This window comes from Hylaeus anthracinus, unplaced genomic scaffold, assembly GCF_026225885.1.
Source record: "Hylaeus anthracinus isolate JK02 unplaced genomic scaffold, UHH_iyHylAnth1.0_haploid 12002, whole genome shotgun sequence".
Taxonomy (NCBI): Eukaryota; Metazoa; Arthropoda; class Insecta; order Hymenoptera; family Colletidae; genus Hylaeus; species Hylaeus anthracinus.
Genome location: NW_026534349.1, coordinates 13,996,284 through 14,020,437, shown reverse-complemented (window position 1 = coordinate 14,020,437; position 24,154 = coordinate 13,996,284). Strand labels below are relative to the sequence as shown.

At 33.5% G+C, this 24,154-nt stretch overlaps 2 protein-coding genes across 2 annotated transcripts in view; both read left to right on the top strand.

Moving 5' to 3' along the window:
- Window positions 1-24,154, top strand: part of LOC128891722 (neurocalcin homolog) — a 171,208-nt gene that overhangs the window by 3,930 nt on the left and 143,124 nt on the right. The window lies entirely within an intron of this gene.
- LOC128891723 (neuronal calcium sensor 2) overlaps window positions 1-24,154 on the top strand; it is a 140,178-nt gene that overhangs the window by 3,765 nt on the left and 112,259 nt on the right. Inside the window, exon 2 of the mRNA XM_054151460.1 lies at window positions 24,080-24,128. The gene's annotated coding sequence lies outside the window, so the exon portion shown is untranslated. The remainder of the gene's footprint in view (window positions 1-24,079; window positions 24,129-24,154) is intronic.

The following is a 24,154-nucleotide window of genomic DNA, read 5'->3' as shown; positions in this document are numbered from 1 at the left end:
TGCCTCTGAAGTGCAAAGGGTTAATACTGTGTCGAAATGTACCAGATCGGTTCTGTCCGCCATTATGGTATAAGTTCGCTGGAAGATCTCGGAGAGGTCAGATGAGAATCGATGGCAACCCTCCGCAATAAAAGTTGTTTATATTACAGTCAGCAAATACTGAGAATTCACTCTTTGTCGATGCCATCAGATTGAGATGAATAAGGTCGATTCTTGGAATAAAATCGCTGAAGACTGCTGCGGTTAAGTATCAATAAATAATTAAGTATCAATCATCATCGACACCGTTTAAATTTGATAGTATATAAAATCAATATTGCATTGATAACATAAACATAGAAGAACGTATTATCAAAGTTGATATAATTAAAGAATAGTCCCTATATTTTCTATATCATTAATAAATATTAAGTACTATTTTCTTTTCTTTTTAATTAATCAGCCTGTTATCGTGTTTGTTTCTTATTAATATTTTTTTAGGAAAATTGATGAGGATCAAAATCTTCCCTATTAAATATCCTAAGTATTGTACATGATTATTTTTAGTCGTTAAGAAATTAATTTTTGTTTCATCGAAAAATATGATATATTAAAATTTTCGTCGCAGTTCACATATTGTTTATAACATGTACAGTTTCTTTCAAGCGATTCCGCCATGATAATACTTATCGCACAGAGCTCAACGAATTGTTTCCGTTGATACAGACTTGTGCTCGATACAATATCTGACGTTAATTGCAACACACGATTCTACGTAATTACTATGTCTTTTTATGTAACGTACATTCGTACTTGAATTTATTTGTAATTTTTGTTTGCATGGCAAAATGAACCATACTTAATTTCTTTAATTAAAAGAAATTCATCTTATTCTTGTCAGGTATTCTTGTTAGACAGGTTCCTAGAAATTGTGTTGTATAAGACCCAGAGTCAGTACAAAAAGGGGGGTTACGTTTCGAAAACTAATGATATTGTTTTCTTTTTTTCATATTGCGTACACAATTGTTATCACGCCTTTTACATTTTATTTTATGCAATTTTGTTATATTTTATTATACCACGTTGTATTTCATGCGTCATTATTATATATAATTTTTCTTATTTTGTAATAAGTTTCCATTCTAAAGTAAACCTCATTCGAAGGTCGAAAACGTTTAATATAATATGTACGTATACGTTTCCATCTAGGGTTGCTACATGCCCTAGTTTCAGTAGAATAGTTTTGCAATCACACGTTCTACTTTCTTTTTTTTTTTCAAAAAATGCCCTACTTTGCGTTTTTCATTATCAACGACGCAATTCCTGCATTTATTGGAAGTTGTGGAAAATTCAAACATGTAATAGGTGCAATTTCGTATTTGAATTTCAATTTGCTACGTCTTGTAGGAAACAAACCTACACGTTTCTTTAATGTACAATTAGTTTTACAATGTTCAAATTTTGTATACAGGGTATCACGAAAAGTGTAAAACTCTCCCCTCGAAACGATTTTTCACGTAAAATGAGATCGAAAAGTCATTTCCCATTTTACAATGTGAAGTTCAGTTTTCCAGAAATAAGCAATTCAAGTTTACTAATAACTCCAGGCACGCACCATTTTGTATTCTAATCAGCTGATCGTGTGGCAATGTATACAGCTAGTCACGTATGAGAAACACTTGTTTCTATACACTCAGAGGCATGTAAATTAACTATTTGTAATGAAACATCAGATTGCAAAATGGAAAATTATATTTTGATATGCAGAATTGATTGATGATCTTGACAAAAGGTTTCACATCTTTTATAACATCCTGTCCTTACAATATGTTCGTCTTTCTCGATAACAATACATTTTTTTCATGTACTAAACTATTATAATCAATATTAATTCATAGGGTGATTCGCGTAAATTAGTTAGTTTCTCCAATCTTATTTATTTCTAATACACGTTTCATCAATACTTTCGGACCTCTTTAGTTTAAAAATAGTTGACTGAGTAAATAAAAGACATTAATTACATTGTAAGAAATGTTAATATCTGAAAAGTATATTATAATAAAATACACATTATGAATTATTTTAGTGTCGACAGTAAAATCGTTCCAATGACTTGCATACCGAGTAACTCATTGAATATAAATGTTTCAGTTCTATAGATAACAGTAATTTAATTATTTTTCCTTTATACACAGTTTTTCTTTGATATTAAAATAGTATCGGGTGGGTGGACAACAGTGATCGAAACGAAGAATTCCTTCAGTCTATAAATACCAATTTATTGCGGTTAAAGTGTCTATAGAGTGTCTAGACAAGTGTATCTAAAATAATAATCACGTGCACTGCGTGCCTCTGGGCACTTAATAAATTTGGATCTCTTTGTATGCTAATTTTGTGAACTGCATATACGGGGAGTCCGTAATAACGTGGGACCCACTTTAGCGATGAGGATGATTTCAGCGCCTAAAAGCAATAAAACAAGTTTACGTGCACATGTGTCGTATACGAGACATTGCTCGAATCAGGTAATTTACTATAAAACATTTTCATGTTCTTTATATATATATATATATCTGTTAGTACCTTTTATTATTTTTCTTTTTTCTTCTGTATACAATTATTATTATTTGTAAAAGCACTACTAATCATTTTATCGCATCCATTATTTTACGTTTATTTTTATCAATTATTCAATTAGTACTTATTTCAATTATAAAAATGTCCATCTTTGTATTATATACTGTTTTGGTTTCTTTTAAATAAATACAATTTTGAAGGTAAAAGAAGTAAATGGGGCTTCAAAGTAATTAATGAGAGTAACCTCATTAATGTTCACGAGTTTTGCAACTGCATTGAATGACAACTATTTTACTCGTTCATTTACTTGACCAGCGCACAAAGAGGTTGAGAGAGATTAACTCGACTAATAGTATCTCAAGTAATTTTAATATAATACGAGCATCTATCACACGTTTGATACGACCTTGTTTTCAAGTCATAACGAGCTTCGTGTCGCAATCAAGTTTTCGGCAAATTACGTTAGTCCAGCTAATTTCATCTGACTGTTCACAAACAGTGCTCGGCATGCTGCGTATATGTCCTAGTTGATTATTCAGCAAACACCATCTCTATTGCGTTCTGTGAGTCATTTCAGTGTGTTCTTCTGATAAAAGTAATTATCACGTATCGGAGTTTCGTAGTCCTTTGCATTTATCATAAGATTAAGTTATTTTATTATGCTGTATGTACAGATCGAGTCTTCTAAGCTTTGCGTTTAAAAATAATATTTCTTGGAAGGATCACACTTCTTAAAAATCATTTTTTTTTTTCTTTTCTTTATGATCTTTTTTTCTCGAAAATAATAGGAATTTCTCTTATATGTTATTCAACGAAATATGCTGTATTTTAACCGAGGAAACAAAAAATAACTTTGTTAGACAATTTTTTACTTTGACCAAAATCGACAAGGCCCTTGCGAATTCATAAAAAGATCTTTCTATCATTTTTCAAAAATTGGGTTTTCACTTTAGAGGAAAACTTTCTATATGTTTGTTTGTAGGGCTTCATGAGATCTGTAAGGGAAAAAGGTTTCAATTCAAATTGTTTATTATTGAGAAAACTACGAATTTTTTAAGATTATGCAACTTTTTACATATTTTTTCCCCAAGTAAAAACTAAAAAATAGTTTCTTTCGATAGGTTCATATTTTTTTTTAAATTCTTCACCTAAGGATACACAGTCTCCAGTTTTGGTAATTGAAATTCATTTTATCCATCAAGAATTATGATTTTTTAAATTGTATTCGTTGGTTCTGATCAAATTTTACGTGTCTATATTGCACGTTAACTCGAATTTGGTAAAAGATACAAGAAAATTGATCAAATGAAAGTTGTACAGTACAAAAATGTCAACAAATTTGCTAACAAAATTTGTATGCAGCAGGTAGGGGAACAAATTTATGGCGAAGGAAATATTATTAAAAATAATTTTTAAAAAATTTTTGACTACTGTATTATAGAATGTAAAAGACCATTAAGTTTTGCATTTGAAATGTTTTCAATTTTTCTTATAGTTTCAGACATATTAGCAAAACTATAAGTAACCAGTTATTTCGAAGGGATGTTTCCACCCTTAAAATCATCACGATCCTTCGCTGTACGTTGTCTCAATGTAAAATATCTGAAACGAATAAATGAGAAAGTAACAAATTCGAGTACTTTCATGTACATACGTGTGTAAATTATGTTTAACCTTGCTCGACGTAAGAAAGTGTATTCTACTTTTATTAACTTTTATTACGACACGTTAAGAAAAGAATGGCTAAATCGAAAATAACGAGTCTTTGTTCAAGCCGTGAGCGGTCAGCCTTGGGTAAACAAAATCAATAAAGAAACTGCTTATTTAAACTACACTTGGATAATTTCTTTTTAACGTGAAATACGTTAATGAAAATTCCATACGATTTTCAAAGCGTCTTCGTTACTTCCAGAATTTCTGTGACCCAGTTATACGCTTTCGTATAAATATACGTTTAACAGCGGTTGTGTTGCAGATTGCAGTGAATACGAAAGTCTTTTAAGAAGCGCCTTTCATGCACTTTGCACTTTCTAAAAGCTCAAGGAATGGAAACATGGTAACGATCCAACTGACGATATAGTGTGCGGCGATTGCTAAAATAGTTGCACAATTCTCTCCACGGAATCAGTGAATTTTGGCACTATTTTGCACTGCGCCGTCCCCGCGTGGACCTTGTTTCAATTGTTCTTTGCGTGGAAAGATTTCAGCATCGGATAACCCATTTGTGCCAAAACTAATCACTCGAGACGTTGCAAAACCTTATAAATCACAAACTGTACAATTACCCTTCTCTAGGACATACGCGATATCAATCACTCTGTCAACAAAACCTCCATGTATGTATTGTGACAAGTGAAAATGTGGGAAATTTACGAGGATGTGCATGAATGCAAAAATATGTCAAATATCACGAATAAAATACCTGTTGCTTTGGTTTGAAGATAAAATACATTTTCATTTAAATTGCAATTATTTATCTGAATCTGTTTAGCTTTCCTGTTTACAAACAGTTTGGGCTGTAGAATTTTTTTGTAGTAAAACAATAATACAATATATCCGATATAATTAATATAATATTCTATGTTCTTCTATATATATATAATGAAAATATAAATTTGCATAAATATTCGCAGTCTACTTTAAAATTACTATAATCAACTTGTTATGAAGGGAACACCAAAGGAAGCTGTAGAATTTTATTTTTTAATAACAAAGCACGCCTGTTGACGTAATCGTGATGGACATTCTAATAATGTATATCTATACAAAGAATTTGAGCTGTAGGAGTTATTTTTTTGTCCATCACGATTACGTCAACAGGCGTGCTTTGTTATTAAAAAGTAAAATCCGACAGCTTCCTTTGGTGTTCCCTTCGTAACAAGTTGATTATAGTAATTTTAAAGTAGACTGCGAATATTTATGCAAATTTATATTTTCACTTTGCAAAAAAAAAAAAAGAATTGAAACTCAAATGAAAGTATGTCCTGTAAACGGTATAAGATGTACATGGTTTTTGGTATTTTATACATATTTGCATTTGTGAACAATCTTAAATACTTTTCCGTTTTCATTTGCCATAAATGCATAAACATTTGTAGTCTAATTATTATTCCCGAACGACGTCTTCGTCTGTAAAGTCTCGACAGACAACAATTTTTCGTTTCCATTTAATTTTTGAACTCAAAGGTCATTTCAAGGTCATGTAATGTACATATCTGAACATAATTTTACATCAGCTACACGGTGCGATAAAAAAAAAAATTATAAATTTATACGCAAAACGACATCGATAATCTTGTAAACTCCGAAAAAAAATTACCCTAGAAAAAACGAATCTTTTGCAATAGAATGGTTTTTTCAAACCATTCAAATAGCATACAAAATATTTGTTGTACCTCCACAATTAGAGGAGATATTTAGGTGGCCTTACTTAGGTGGACCACCCTGTATATCTTAACAGCTGACGCTTCAAGGTTTGTTCGTAAACAATTTTAGGATCTTTGTTTTAACTTTTATTCGCAAGAATATTTGGATAATTATCCATTTTCTTCTTTTTTTTTTTTTAATCTTGTCGAGTGTTCTTCTATTTATTTTTTGTATCGTTTTTCTGTTCCATTTGTATACGATTTGTTTGGCCGTGGAGTGTTATTAGATTAGATTTTCTTCTATGGGGCGAACGAAATGTTTCTGTACCCATAAGTCACGTTAGTTTGTTGGTAGTTATTTCCTTGTTCCATTTTTTGGTGGTTTATTTTCGTAGGCTGAAATATGAGATAGGTGTGCAGGCACTTGCACCAACACAATCATCGCTGGCATCGCTTTCACCATCACTCCTTCACTGTATCACGGAACACGCGAACGATATCTGTTATCATAACACGTTTATACGACGATTAAACCGCGACCGAGTCTGAAACTTGCTCACGCGAATACCTTCAAAAACTTGTTTATCTACTCGGGATCTCAATGAGCGTAATTAAACACCTATCATCGTCATTTAAAAGAAGCAGACACGAAACTGTAGGATCGTAAATGGTGCTACGAACAACAACAGGAGGAAATTCTACGTGATTTCATAGTGGCGGTGAATGCGTCGATAAAACTCGATGTCGATGATATCGTGTCGACGTGAAATATACGTAATATACTCTTACACGATCAGAAAATCATTCAACGTTGCGCATCCGTGTGTATCGCTATCACGTTGCGTCGCGTCTCGTTTTGTCTTGTCACATCCAGAGACTGCAATATGTTACAAAATTTCACCTACCCTAGATAATCGAATCAGAACGAATGTAGACATTAACCCTTTGACTGTGAAGGACGTATATATACGGTCTCAAGAAATAGGCTTAGAGAAATGTTTATGTTGGTTAAAAGAATTTTTCAAAGATATCAGGTTATAGGGGATGATGAGACAAAACTTTTTTATATTTACAGTTTATTCGTAGGACGCTTAGTTTCGAAAATAAAAATTGAAAAGTTAGAAGTTACGTTGGAAAAATTGAATTTCAGGAAAAAAGGTCTTGTAAGTTTTCAATTTTTATCTCTCGAACTAAACGTCGTATGTATAAACTGTAAATATAAAAAAGTTTTGTTTTTTTTATTCTCTATAAGGTGATATGACTGCAAGTTTCACCGAGAAACGAGCGAATCACAGTTTTAAATTACTCGAAATCGATAAATCGTCAACAATCATGATGAAAACATCGAGCACTAGCTGTCCTCACAAATTCTTGATAGGATTGCCATCGGGCGATCTCTCTGGCTAAGCTGCAGCATCGATTATGTTGGCAATTAGCCACTGTTTCACTGTTGCAAGCATCTACGCATTACCATGCACAAGGTGTACGATTGAAATTTCATTTATCTCTAATACAGTTACTCACAGTGAACATCGTAAAGGTCGTGTCGTATGAATTACTGGCTCGGTACGGTAATAGAATGTGGAATTTAATTGACAATACATTATGAATCTATGAGTTAATACGTGCCTATTATTCGTAATCGTTACAAACAATTAAATATAATTCTTTATTAATGGAAAAAAGCAATAATGCCGAAACTTCGTAACGATAATAATTGCACTGCAGGATAGTATTTGCATTTGTCTGAGTACACGATATTTTGTTTCTCCATTATTTGGCATCAGTTGAATATTACTGTGCCAAATAAAACAGTTCGTTGTCTAAATTATTGAAACAATGAGACAAGTAACGATGATTGTCATTTTAATAATAATAAATCATATAAAGACATTGGAGAAATGTTAAATAGAAGTGTATCTGTTATACAATACACAATAAAACGTTATAACAATGGAAATTATACAAGAAATAAAATAAAAATTATACCCGAAGAAAAGTTAATCAAACTTGAATAAATACGTAGATAGTTTGAAAGATGTAAAATGATGACAAAATTAAGTGTCTCAGTCATTTGAGTGTTAGATTTTGGTTTCAGGGATTCTTTTTACAATAATATACTGGATCAACGCCATTTATTATAGAAAACCTTTTTAAGCGATTCTATAAATTAATTGCACTAACGTGAAACGGGCACGTTAGATAATTTCAATGTAGCAATAGTTCGCACCGACTCGCAAGAATTTTTCGTAAAATCGATATGAAATGGTGCACTTTAAAATCTGTGGTCGATTTTCGTACCTCGTCCAACGAAGATAAAACACGCAAGGGAAATGTCAGAGATCACGCCTGTCGTAAAACCGGGGAGGCCTATTTGTTCTTATTAACTGAAGAATTGCGAGGTGAATAGATATATCCAACTCTCTAATTAAGAACGGATAATTTTAGGTAAGGTCTGTGTTTGAGGAAAGTGCAGTGGTTTCACGCGAATACCGCGTATCCATTCAATTCGTTCGTGATATGCGTCTTTTGAAAAGATTTCTACGTCCTCGGAGCTCGTTCGTGACAATACAATCGAGTCGAAAATTTTTTTGAACCTCTAGTGCACTTCAAATGTTACTGGTTACTGTATCAGGTTTTGCATGCACCTTTTTTTTCTATAAAACCAAAGAGGCATAATAGATAGTTTATTTGAAAGAATGGAAAAAATAAATATATATATCATTATTATCGTGAAATGACAAGAAAGGTTAATAATTAGAATGTGGATGTTTATGCGTTTATGGCAAGTGAAAATGTGGGAAATTTATGAGGATGTGCATGAATGCAAGAATATGTCAAATATCAAGAATAAAATACCTGTAATACTCTGGTTTGAAAACAAAAACCATTTCCATTTAAATTGCAATTCTTTATCTGGATCTGTTTACAAACAGTTACAAGGGGCTGCAGGATTTTGTTTTTTTAGTAAAACATAAGTCGTATAGCATATTTCCGATATAATTAATATTATATGATAAAATAAACATATATTTTACGTTTATATATATTTATATATATTAGAATGCCCATCATGACTACGTCACAGGCGTACTTTGTTATTAAAAAATAAAATCCTTTAGCTCCCTTTGGTGTTCCCTTCATAAGAAGTCGATTATAGTAATTTTATTCGTAACTTTTTTTAGAGGCACGAATAAAAAAAGAATTAACTAGATATGCTAATAAAACATTGATAGAGGACGAATATTATTTCTGTTTTTCTAAACGGGCAAGTATAAGAATAAATTGTTATTTAGAAGTTTAATTGATATAAAACTGGTGATTGAGGGTCTCCACGGGTACTGTGGTAATATAAATAATTTGATTTCATTGCCATAAGCTGTGCCACCCTTTACCTAACGCTAAACGTGTTCCGTTAAAGAAGGTAGCGTGTAATTATTTTTATAATTATTTATACTTACTACCTTGACCTTTTTCTTCAATGGGAAGGCTATATGGCGCAGGAAGACTGCTTTATCCCTTCTATTACAAGGTTGTTTATTAGGTAAACATGTAACATATATACAGTTCCGCACGCACAGCATCGTAAAAATTTAAAGTGGTGAAGTTATAAATTGTACCAGGAAACGTTCGACTAAGAAAACTCATTTAATGGAAGAAAATAAAAGAATATTTGTTATCCATATTCACTTTTGAGAGTAAATCAACTTCTTTAAAAAAAATTATCTGGTGTCTAATTGTTTTTAGTGGTAGGTTTGTATTGTTCTATTAATCAGTAGATTTTTGTATTTTATAAAAAAAAATTGGTTGAACCACTAGTTATATGATTACTAAGAGGTACACACAGTTGTCATTATCCAAATTCTAGAAGTTTGTTTCAAAATTTAAATACATATTTTCATTCAGAACTTAGCGTAACTTTTCGGTACAAGTACCGAAGTTACTACATAAACAGTTTTGTTAAAATATATATTTCAAAATGACCGAGATACAGCCGATCTCCGAAAACATTTTTCCTCGGTATACACGATAATTGGAGAACGTCTCGTCTGAAACATACTAAACAAATTATTCTGTTAGAACACGTCAACATCTGCTGAATGGACGAGGGATTTTTCGAAATTTTGATTTTTACTAAAATGGTAAAACTTCCTGTTTTCACATAAAAAATTATCATTTTTGTTTAAACACATATTCACGACCGGCAGATATTTTACGTTTCTAATACCGAGTACTAACAAAAGTAATAAAATTCTGAAGCTGGACATCGCAAGTTTGTATCGTTAGGGCGAAGATAGAAATTACAAAGTATGTTTTGAAATATTAGTGTACGAAATGTGTGGTGTATAAAATAAAAAGAGTTTCATCATTTTTTCATAGCCAGGAATAGAATTTGGTGTGACGTGAATTCGCATCAGCGGTCGTGAATGTGTTTTAATAAAGCAGAAAGTTTTCATTGAAAAGTAATTCCATCGTCCTTTTGTCGCGGGACAAGCTTATTCATATTTAAATGTACATGCTTTTACACGCGATTGGAGACCGCGCGCTTTTCTTTCCAGTTGTTCAAACATTAAATAGCATACAAAATTTTCTGTTTATCTCCGTCGGTGCTATATACATCGGTAACGGTTTTTTTTTTCAGAACTAATATATTCAGTTCTGACTTGGCCAGACACAATTGATTACGTTATGATTTCCGGCATACGCGATGACGCACGGAAACTGATTTGGAGTGCGCAGAGTGTGCGCTCCTGGCTCGCCCGTTATTTGTATGCGCGATTAATTCGAAATTTGCATGGACAAGCTATTAACATTGGGACTCGAGTAAGGGTGACAAATCGTACGAGTATTCGAATTCTTCGATTCTTCGGTTATTGGATTGGCCAAAGAATAATTGATATACGAATAATCATGTTCGTATAGTTCAGTGTCACATATTTATAGCAAGGAAACGAATCCATAAGTAATATAAACTGATGTCAACATGTATTTATGATCTTAACACAATTTATATACATTTATGGAATGTTTGGAAATTTATATATATCTAAAAAGCAAGTATTCAAATTATGAACAATTTACTCTAATCCTTTAGAAATTTACAATACTGTAAATGTGATATTTCATGTTCGCAGTGCACAATACTCAAGTTATGATATGCACAATATAAGTATATATAAAAATCAGAATTCGAATAATCCTTTCTGGAGATTTGCCACGTCTTGGTCATTTTTTAATATATCTTAAAATATATTTTGCTAGCTTCGTAATATATGTGTAAATAACATTTCATGTAAATCACAGGGATATAGAAATATTATAGATTTTTATATACAGTGGGTGTAGAATGTATCCGTACACCGATCAATTTCCCAAAAAGCTTTTCTGTGAAATTGTAGTTTCTTAACTTCTTTTTTTTTATAATCAATGATATTTTATATATTTATCGGAAGTCTCTAAGATAGGTATAGTCCGAACAACATTTACTAGTTAGTATAATTTGTGAAATTAACAAAAAGATGCGAAAAGTGGGTAAAAGTATAGAAGCAATAAGTATTTATACGATTTATTTATTTATTTATTTATACGAAGTATTTATACGTACGATTCTTACGACGAACCATTTACAGTAGAGTTTGTAACGTAAACACATTAGTTTATTGCTCCGTACGAATTAGAAAACATCAAATTTCCAGTAGAGTACTTTTCAAAATGGCTCTAATAGAAGAATGGAAAAAGATCCCACTTCGAATAACTAATAATTTAGTTAATTTAATGCTTAGAAGAGTTACAATAATAATAAAATCAAAAGGAAATCCTACGAAGTATTATATACTTATAAATTAATGTAAATGTTTTTTTTTCTTAACGAAGTTTTAAAAATTAAACAATTGTGCGAATTTATTCTTAACTTATTGCTTCAATATTTCTATCGATTAATTGTTTTTTTCTTGTTAATTTCGCAACTTACATAAATAGCTATATTTTTTTGTACTCTATCTATTCTAGAGATTTCCGAGAATATGTAGAATGTCATTGTTTATAAAAAATAAGTTAAGAAATTACAATTTTACACAGTTTTTTTGGAAATTGATCGATGTACGAATACTTTCTACACCCACTGTATTCATGATACTTTCATAAACCTTGACATTAGATACAATTTCTTATAATTATATAATATACAGTACAGTAATGTTCTTTGTTATTTATTTCGGTTAAGAATTTACTATCTGTATTCTATTTCTGCACCAAAAAAATTGGGAACCGGGAACTTTACTTTTTCTTTATTATTTGCCTGCACACACACCCTTTAGTGTAAATAAATGATACAAACTGAAACATGATCCATATTCCAAGTTCACTTTCAGAGTTCAACATACTTGTGCCGTTCCAATTCCATCGTACACACAATGTTCTTTGATCACACAATGGTTACATTTCGTAGCATTACTTTGTAGTTCTTACAAGCGTGCCTGTAATTTTTGTTGTCTGTTGCTTAAATACTCGTAGAGGGTGTTTACGTCTGGGGATGCGCTCGAGAGCACTATCCTCGTGATTCCCTCGCGAGGAACTCCTTCAAATCACAAAGCAGTGAATTTCCTTTCAATCTGTTCGCAATTAATCGCGTGATACAATCATTGTCCCATCTGTGGCACTCTGTTCTTTTCATCCATTCCTCGACAGATGCTGAATCCTTGTCCGGATCTATTATAATTCCGCAATCAGGCATTCACCATTTGCGTGAACAACAGCGGCAATGTGGGTGCCGATGCTTTCAATTCCAGCTTCGGCCTCTTGAATTCTTTCCACACATACGTATCACTCGCTCCTAGATCTTGGCCGTGATCTATCGCGTCGCTGGATCGTCTCGATGCGCCAGAATAAATAAATTCATGATATTTGGAAAATCATCGAATTTTTTCTATATTGTACGTTCAAGTTCAATTCAGGTTGTTTATTTAATAAGATTAAACTAACGCATGTGCGAATACCTATCCTACTTTGCACTTATTTATTCTATTTACGGTCTTTTCTCTTAATTCTATGTATTCGACACAGTGTAATTCTGTGTTTTGATATATAAAGGTGCGAACTTAATAAAATACTTTCAATTTCCTCAGTAAATTTATTTGCATTGCAGACAGTCATTTAGGGGCTTTAACTTCCGTTTGACTTTTAGGACCCTTTTTAAGACCTCGATGTACAGGCTATCGTGAAATATTTAGATTACATTCTTTTTTATTTATTTATTTAATGTTGCGTCAGCTTGTTAGCCATTAGCGACCACTGCGAGTTACATGTTCGTAACTGTTACATACATAATTAAAATAAATACGGAATGACTCACATGGTTAGAATATCTAATTCTTACATCTGACAATAATTATAAATACTATTTAAAATTAAACGTATATTTTATAAGCTTTTAGTGTCTTGTTAATTCTTGTTTATATTTCTTGTTGATATTTTAATCCTTTGTAAATAAGGTATAATTTTTTGTATGCATTCCTCGTCGTTTAAGCTGGTCTTCAGGGTGGCCGGTATTAGATTATGGAATTTGTAAAATGACAAATTCACACTAAATATTTTATATCAAATGTTCTTTTTATTTTAAAGAACACGGAAGGACGTCTTTACTCTTCTAGATTCGAACTGAGACCGAGAGCTCTTTCAAAAGCGCATAGGAAAATCGGCGCCCACATGTGGGTCTGCCACATGTTTTTCACACTGCCCTCTTGAACATAAATACTGTCAGAGGCCCAACTACGAAGGGCAGCAGAAAAGAAACTTTCACTTTTGAAAAACGCAGTGTCCCTCGACTCTAGATTTATTTTTGTTACGTTTATTATTAAATAAATCAACAGCTGGTTGGTTTCGAGATTACATTCTCTTGCTGTTTGATTGCAAGATTTAATCGAGTAATAAGAATAAAATTCACGTGCTGCGTCTATTTGTATCTTCGATGCTGGTTCGTTAAACACGCTTAGATGAAATTGTGGCTTCATTTTCTCCTGCAGGGAGACTATATTGAAAATCTTAGATCGTCCTTGAGGAGTACCGTTTCTAGGTACCCAAAGCGCTAGTAGTTTCCGTAGAATTCAGAAATATTGGCCAGTCGGGGACTTTGATGGCTAATCCTACTTTCTCTGTGTCTCTTCGTTGTCAGCAACAGAGACTATTGGTCTGCGCTGTCGTACCGTTCAAATTCGCCCACGTGTTCGAGGAAAGCTGTGGAGGTGGTAAATTGTGACGTTACTAGTCAGCAAAGAGGTGTCTCTAAGCAATCCTGAATCCTATTTCAGTGTCATGATTTTTTCTGCACGTTACTTTTGCATGTATTTTTCCATGTCAACACGACAAAGTCTTCTTGAACGGAGTGCATAATCGATAGAGTGGTCTGGTTTGGTCTTGTGTTGGGTTTCCCGCAGCGCTCTCGCGGTCGAAGCTGCAACCTGATTTCTACTGAACAGTAACGACTGTAGCCAATGCAGGTAACTGTAAGCTTGGATTCCTTCGACCTCATTCGTTTTTGATTACTTTCGTAGATGGAGGCATGTATTCGCTATACCTCTATAAATTTCTTGAACATTAGGTTCGAAAAAAAATCTTATCATAGGAACATAATACAAATATATAAGGTTTAAGGGTACGCAGGACCCAGAGCCAAACTCCGAATTGACTTTAGTGACAGTTGCGGAAAAAGTAGGAAACTCCGGGATAAGGACAGAGAGGGCGATACAAAAGTTGCAGGAGAGGCGAGGACAGGGCGATTAGGCTAGCATGATTCTCGTCAAGTATATCGAAGCAAAGAAGCAATATTTTCTCACGATTCTTTTTCTAAAATATTCTTGACATGAATAAAGATGCTCCGCAATGCTCTGCAATGCTCCGCATGCCACTCTAACGCCCGATTTTGCAATTTCGGTCTTGAAACTTTATAAATAATAAAAGTATGGTTTTTTTTTTCTTATAGAATAAATTTGTTTACAAATACTTTTTCCAAAATCGGGCCTTACAGTGGCATGCGCCAAGGTATAAGGAAGATTTTGAAACCAGAATTATTCGAAAATATTACTTCTTTGCTTCAATATCCTTCACAAGAATCATGCTAGCCTAATCGCCCTGTCCTCGTCTCTCCTGCAATTGTTGTATCGCCCTCTCTGTCCTTGTCCCGGAGTTTCCTACTTTTTCCGCAACCGTCGCTGATGTCAACTCGGAGAGTGGCTCTGGGTCCTGCGCACCTTTAATCTAAAAAAATTAATTTGTTCGTTAAATCTCTGCCTTTGCTTTACTCGGAACAAAATTATTTACTTCGTACGATATGTCTATCTAAATCAAATAACGTTTGAAAAACATTTCTTTGATAGCTTCATTTCCTCATGAGATATTTAACCGTTTCGATTTAAACGAAATACTTTGTATATAGATATAGATTGTAATGGCTATCAGGTTGAGACTTTGGCTATGTATTAGGTGGACTGGAAAGTAATGTCGTTTTTGCCATCTTAAATACTTGTTTATCATTTATCAGCTCATTGATTTTTCTGGCATTGAAAATTTGCACACTAGGTGACAAAAGGCTGCTAACAATGAGGGGTATATATAATGAATTAATGATAGAAATTTATTGGAAAGTTTGAATTTAATGTAAAAGAAACGACGTTACTTTTCGGTCTACCTAATATTTGGATTCCCTGTAATAGAGATTAGGTGGAGGATATAAAGAATTGATACCCAGCGTAAAAAAATGACGAGTTAATATTTCTACTTGAGCTAGAATTATAAATGTACGAATGTAAAGGCACAGAATTAATTTCTACACCTGATATTTAATTAAAGCGCTGCCGTAAATTAGCAGAGAGATGTGGAGGCAGGACATGATTGCAAATAATAAGTATATTTATAATATTTTATAATATTTCAAGTTTTTGTTGTTTAGTAATTTAAGGTTTAAGGTAACTGAAGGTATTTTTTTTTCTTTTTTTTTTATTGTCGTATAATGTTATGTCATTGCTTCTCAAATCAGAAGTCAAATACTATGTTATATTATTATGTTGAACTGGGTGTAAAATGGAACCCCAAAAAGAGACTCATTTTATGTTGTTTCAATTATAAGATTTACATTTTGAAGGTTTGTTCTCCACATAAAAGGACAGTTAGGATTAAGAAGCGCACGAAATATAATGATAAGAAGAGGACAAAGTCCCATAAGACAGGTTATAATCATTGTTATCGCAACAGTATTAGGGAGTAGTATTAAAGCGAATAGAATTATTTTTGAAGAAGAAATCTGATACTAATAAGACTTTAAAATAAGGCGATTTATATATAAAGAAAAGAGATATATGTATATTTTTGAGATAATGTATGTATACTACTGTAAAGCCAGGCAGTGTAAACTGACATATATGTCACAACATTTAATAAATGAGTTGAAACGAAACGAAACGAAAGGACATGATTGCCATCTGTGATGCGAGACGCGCAACCTGGCGATCGAAGATCAGCTGTCGGCCTCCTATCGGTGACCCGAGGCAACGTGTTTTATACTTATATTCTAACGAATACGATTAGATGGCGCGACGTCCTACAAAGATGTAGAGAACAGCTACTTCGCGGATAAAAGCCTAATCTTCTATCCATGGTTTGTTGGCTATTGCCTACTACTCCTGGAATTACCAATAATGGATAAAACTCAACAAGAATATTTATTTTTACTGAGATAACTAATTAAGCACATCGTCAATTGGCGATTTTCTTACTTCGTACACTACACTTTATACTTTAACAAGTTCGCAGCCATTAGCTCGGTATTACTCGCAACGAAGGATTGTTCGTTCTTAAATAATAAAATAATTTTATATAATGTAAGAAAAGAAAATTTCAGAAAATACGTATGTCGTACTTTGATCTGTAGTTTAAATACACAAATTGTCGTGAAAATTGACTAACATTTTGCAATAAAAATGTCTTAACTAGTTAATATTTACATAATTTATAAAAATGAATGTTTCTGAAAACTATTATATACCGGATACTTTGTTCTTTTACGGATCACTAGTACCAGCCACGGTTCCTTGATGTTGTCCCTGCTAATCGAAATCTAGTTTCACTTTACACATTACACTTTATATTTTTCACTTTACACTTCACACATTACACTTTACAAGTGTGCAGCCATTAGCTCGCTATTACTCGCGACGAAGGATCAATAAATGATCATACTGAATTGTCAAGGATCAATAAATGATTCTTTGTCGTAAGTAATACCGATTACCAGGTCTCACCACGTGGAGGTTGCTGCGACTGGAGACCCGGAGATAGAAGGAATCAAAGTTCCTTCGATCTCCCTCTACGTAGAGTATACATACATAGATGCATACTCTACGTAGAGTCGACGAGCTTAATGCTAAGTACGAAACTATGAAAATCAAAGGAAAACAAAATTCCCTTCGATTTCCAAAGTCTATGTCTGACTCTGCCAAATAATTATTTGAACTAAGAGGGTGAAGCTAAATTGAGATCGCGACGCGACGCGATCATGAAACTGGACCTACTGAGTCAGTCCCGTTTCCTCTTGTTGGATCTGGACTCGAGAGGAAGACGACCGACGCCTCCGAACCAGTCCTCCACACCCTGCACCCCGTTGGGAGCCACTATAGGACACGACTTGCACCCGTCTCACTGCGCTTTGGACTTACTGCACTGCGCCGCGAGCCTGGGACTACACTAAACGTGGTGCAGGAAGTAGAGAACCGATCCGGAGGAGCCGATTGTCGTCTTCTCGAATACAGATCCACCAGGAGGACGGCAACCGACCTTTCTGTCCAGTTACACAGTTGGTCACTTCACTTATCACATCAAGTAATAGTGACCGAAGTGGAGAACGAAGTTGCGAGTCCAATATGGACCTACGAACAAACAAAACAAGTTGGTTAATAATTCTTTGGTAGAGGAGAGACTCTCGTACACGCATGCCTTAAAACTAACTTAGGTACATGCCTTAAAACTAACCAAACTAGACTAAGCTACCCACAACCAATACCAAGCTACGATAACTAAGGGAAACTACACAAGCAAAAATAGGAGGGACGCGAGACACGGACGCACGATCGCGAGATCCATACCGACCGAAGGATCGTCGAAGAATGAGACCGCACCCTTCGTATACCTGTCGGTCGAGGGTCGCGGCTCGTTTGTGCGTCTCTAGGTAGAGAAGGGGAAGGACGAACAACAACCGCGTGATGCTCAATTCGAAGCTCGTTGGATCCATCGAGGAAATAATTTGGGAAATGTTAATGTTACAGAAAAGTCATAGTCTCGGTCATTGTTTAACCAAATATTGTTAATAATTATTGTAACTACTGCTAGAAATTAATGTTTAGTCGGTTCAATCAATAGATGTTGAAATATTAACAAATTTTTCACAATTAATGTGTTTAATGAATACTTATTCTGAACCGTAATTATTCTTAATGTTCAATCGAACATTGAATGATACTCTATGTATCGTAAATGCTTAATTATGTCGGAGATAGTAAGTTTTAATTGTTCCAATCAATAGATATTGAAATAAATGTAGACAAATTTCTCACGATTACTTTTTCTCCACTTTTCATATTTGGAAATATTACTTTTTCGAAAAACATTGGTATAATAATATGAAACTTTAAAATGCATTAAATATGTACATTTCCGAATTAATTGAATATTTAGAATGGATATAGTAACATTCAGTCTTCGATTAAATATTAATAAGAATCACGGTTCGGAATAAGTATTCATCGAACACAGTAATCGTAAAGAATTTTTATATATCGTTATATTTGTTAGCTGGATTAACTAAAAATTAATTGCTGACTATAGTTACGATCGAGAATATGACTTTGCTGTAATATTAACGTTTCGTCAATTCTATTGTCCTCTGGGACGATCCAGAAGTGTTTGGCATGATTATGTATATTCAATAAATAATACACAAAATGGCAAGAAAACTTTTGTTTTCTCTTTCACGAATGCCTCTTCATATCCCAAGAAAGATTATTTGGGAATTATTAATAATTTTCCCCCCCAAAAATCATGAAGATCGCCTATTTTTAAAGCTGTTACACTGGAATCCCCTTTTAACGTTAAACTCGGATCGTCTCGATTTCCTTGATAACGGTACCAGTTACAAAATTTCTTTTGGTGGTACAAATTAGTACAAATTTAGCACTAACTTTATCTACTGTGCTTGATTCATTTTTGTTCATTTTAACGTTCGGTCTTGCTATCTTAATATTAAGCTAGCAGCGCCACGATTTTTTTTGAAAATGTCAGGAGGTACAAAATTACTGTTTGTGGTACAAATTAGTATAAAATAAGTACTGAATATTCCACTAAGTTCGATATGATTCTGCTGATTTAGTCCTGCCGTCTTAAGAGAGGTCATTTGAATAGTCTATTGATAGGCCATAAACTTTCTCTGATATTGACAAATTTCTATTTATATTACCCTCGTTACCAGGAATTGAAAAATATTCACAATCTAATTATTATTGTGCCATTAATGACTTTTTCATCAACCATACGAACTTCTAACGTCAACAGCGAGGATGATGGAAACTTAAGGTAGCTTTGACGTACCGAGGCTGTATCAAAATTGATCTATTCTTGGATATCGCGCTTGGGATACATCCAATCAGCGAATCCTCACGTTGTAGCGCGAACTTCAAGTACGACACTAACTTGGCAAGTCTCACGTGTCCACACTGGTCGGGGCAAAGCCTTCATCATAAACCTTTGCTGTCTTAGCTGGATACTGCTTAAGTTGACACATTCAAATTGCACCCGAGGCTGCAAACCTTAGTTCAACTACGCGATATGAAGCTACCTTTGTTACCGCGATGATCCACCTCATTGGCTTGCTCAGAATATTCTGTCACCTGGAGGCTTGGGAGTGACTAGGGAATTCTCAACCCTGTCACGTCGTCTACCAATATCCACGACGCCATCTAAACCATAGTAAGGCCTTCATGGCACCATAGGTGTCGCTTTATAGCAAGTTACCTTGCAGTTCTTAGAGGAAGGGCAGTTTGCCAACTCGAAGATTAAAAGAAGAGAGTTTTTTTTTCTCTCTCTTCTGAAAAGAAAATGAAACTTTGCACGAATGCAATCACGGTGATGCCACCTCGAGACACACTCTCAAAGTAATTGTGAAGAAAGTTTGATTAAGTTTTGAGGTTTTCGATATCCTATGATATGGTGAAAAAGACTGTTGAATACAAATAAAGAACAGCCACTATTTTTATCGAGATGTTCTCTTCTAACAGAGGAGATAATCAACGAATTTTCCCTCTCGCTTGCGCTTCAAGAGTTCGTTCAAGTGAAACGGGTCCGTTGTCATGGAATAAAATATGCAAGCATCTAATCTTGGTTGCCTCAAACCATGTTTTAGGAGTGGTTCATGGATTTTCATATGCGAGGATCTTGAACCTTGCTATACGAACCTTTTAATTATTCGCAAACATTATCAATGGCGATTACATAGCTTTACGTGATTACTCGACATATAACTCTCCTTCCAAATTAGCGTTAAAATTTATAACCTCCATCTAAAACCTTGCTACGAGAGTAGGTGTTTTAATTATACCGGGTTTACCTTCATTATTCCAAGTGTCTTCTTATGATTTATTTCTAGTCTTTCAGAAAGCCCTTCTACATCTAGTCTGGCTTGACGTGACGTTTCCTATCTCTTTAATTTTGTATAACCTCGCATACTGAACGGCAATTCTACTCTTTTAAAAGGTTGGCCGTGGTCCAAGTCCTATTATTTAGTGATTAGACTTTGGTATTTGACGTCCATAGTGGTTTTCTAGTTAGCAGAACAGACTATTGTTTTAAAAGTACTTTTGAAGTGCATGCTTCTTTGTGCATGCTTTCGTATATTTTGCTCGTGACCTCCGTTGGCCTTCCCATTTTCCTCTCATTATTAAGGCAACGTTCCAATGGCGCAATTTACCGAACGATTAATTAGAGAAATATTTCGAAAGTACCGGGAAGGAAACGGTAGAAATATGGGCAGAAAATCGAGCATGGGACACATCCTTTACAAATGACCAGAATACATTTTCGTCGCGAATGCAATTGTACAAAAACCGATAATTCACTCCGCCATTGTATAGTGCGCGCGAAAAATGATAGAAGGCATACTGGCTCACGATATTGTTGCTAAATATGTCGCGTTGATATATGCCCAACACCATGCGCATGCATTGAGATTTATCCGACAAAAGTGTATTATTAATACAATAAATCATTATTTATTTCCAATCTATTTTTTCCATCATAAATATTTACACATTATACAAAAATATATAAATAATGATTTAATTCTGAATAAAATAACACTAATTTGGAATCAATAATTATTATTTGATTAATTATCGATTAAAGGACAATAATTGAATAAAATTAAATTAATTCAGAAAGAAATATTATTTCGTACTATTTTTATACTTTATTTTTTCCTATAAAATGTACATTTAATCAGAATTTTAAGAAATACTTAATTTTGTCTGCGATGAAAATGTTTTATTTTCCCCTATGAAGTCTTGCAACTGATTCCTCATAAAGGATGTGTGTATAAATTTTGCGTACATAGAATTTCCCATTTCCTGATTTTAATTAACTCACTAAGATCATAATTTCCGTGATGCACCACCGTAAATTCAGCTCTAACTTCGCGCATAGAGTTATAGTTGCCAACGCCCCGTTGTAAAATGGTTAAATGAAAGGAAACTAGCAGGAAGAAACGAAATTACAGACTTAATCACATGGACCGTCAAAATTATTATTACTCATTACCTAAAATCGAGAAAGTAAGAATTCACTAGTTCAGAAAGGAAAAGATATTATCCATGGAAAGATTGAAATTGTTTTCGTATGAATATTGTGGAAATAAAAGAAAATTTGGAAAATTATGTAATTAGACAACTGAAAGAATATTTTCTTGCTCATTCAATACCATTGGATCGTTTGTTCTACAGTTCTCTTTTCTTTTGTGGTACTGGAAAAAATCCAATTTAACATGTAAATTCTCCTTTTCTGAATGTAATTTTATTCATTCGACGTTTCGACCCACGTCAGGCCGTCAGGAATCATTTAAATATCCAAGTTGCATTCGTTTTGTTAATATCAGTACGTAGAACGTTGCTTTACATTTTATTTAACACACTTTCGTCGATATTATTTGCATATTTTATTCGGAACATTTAATTGCGAATTCTTTCTCTCGTGTTTCTTATTTAATTGAGCGAAATGAAATTATCATTCATGGTTACATTTCTTGAAAGAGAATCTTAATGAATGTAGAAACGGGCATTGGTAAAATTACTTGATTTCATCGGGCGTTATGCTAACTAAAATGCAAGAAAAGAAATGAGCAGTCGTCACAGTATAGTTATCTATTGCACGTTCAGAACTTTTATGAAGGCCGGTTGGATCGTAGCAGAAGACTTTATTGAATTTAGATGGGATTCATTTATATGTTAATTGACGAGGAATTCTCCGCGTTGAAAGTCAACTCGTTCGAATTTTTAGTATCCAGAAAAGCTTTTACGTGATTCTTGAACCGGATGAAAAATTTAGACGACCAGAAGTTAGCTCGAGTGTGCATACTTTGTTAATAGTTAATGAAGCGTACATAGTATACTTCCATAATGTATCTTCTCTCGATAAGAATTAATTTAATTCATTCAGTAGCTAGAGAACAAATTTACTTCATTAAATTGGCCAAATTTTAGCAAGCTGAAACATATTCGACGAGAAATGTTTATACAAATATGGTATGATTGGTTTTAGTGGCCCCAAATAGATGTTTTATTAAAATTCAAATTTTTCCTCGATCCGTGTTCATTTTTAAATAATCTGACTAAGTAAATATGTCAAATATAATTTTGAGAGTAGTTATTACCACTCGAACATGAGTGCGTAATAAAATTGTCTCTAATAACTTTCAATCATCTACGTAGATGCAAAATTGTATAAAAATCGACACGTTACGATCGAGTGATTTTTCGTGTTGTTAGACGTTTTTTATATTTATGTACTTTAAATAGATATGAATGCGCGTATGTATTTGGTTGATGCATATGAAATATCGTATTCCCAGTGATTGAATTGCTCGGGCCGATAACATTCATTTTACTAAATTCTGTCGGTAGTTGTGTGTAATCATATTAAAGAGAAAAAAAGTATACGGTAATACACATACATTAAATACTAAAGATGTCTAGAATAGAGACATTGGAACCTCGTTGTCAACAATCACGAATACTAAGAATATTTACGTTATTTTTTTGTACGAGTGTGAATATTGGAAAACGACTTTGAAAGTTGTTGAAAATGTAGCGTAACATTTGGAGAAGATTATATAAATGTTGGAAGAATTCAACATTGGTGTGCAATATTCAAGACTGGTGATTTTTCATTAGTAAATTAACCTTCTTATCTTATGTTCTGCCCTTTGAGTGTACAACTAATGCTGAATATTATTACACTGAAATAAAAGGATGCATTTAAAATTAATAATAAAAAAATAAAACAGAATTCGATTCAATGTTTTAAAAATATTTAGTATGGTTAAAGTTTTATTTGTATATACGACATTTCATATGCACCAATGCACAATATAATAATTACACTGGTGAATTTTGACAATGAATTGCAAAAGCCAATGTATTGGCTGCCTACATAGGAGTATGGAAATTTACTAATATTCTAGAATCAATAAGCACCAAATGTTATCGTACACAAAGTGGCCAACACTTATTGTTAGCGGCAGATAGATCAATAGATACAATTGCGAAAGTCCCGATACCGATCGCATACGAGACGTAATTGTAAAGGATCACCAGGAGTCGATACTGTTTGATATCCATCTACTCGCCTACACTTTTGATACAATAGTCCCTTGCCATTAGGGTTCGGTATTGACAAGTATTATTTCCATCGCTAGCAATGACTATTAATTTTAACCGATAACAAGTAAAATTCAAGTGAGACGTTTTTTACCCGCCATTAAGAGAATTATATTATCCATGATATTATTGTAATCTGTCATTAGAATATCCTGTTTTCGTGTTATTTAATTTCTGGTATTTTATTTGTTTTAGGTATGTGGTTCGGGGCTCGCAGGATGGATTCAAGAAATCCAATAAGAAGGTAAGAATTTAATATCTACTTCAAAC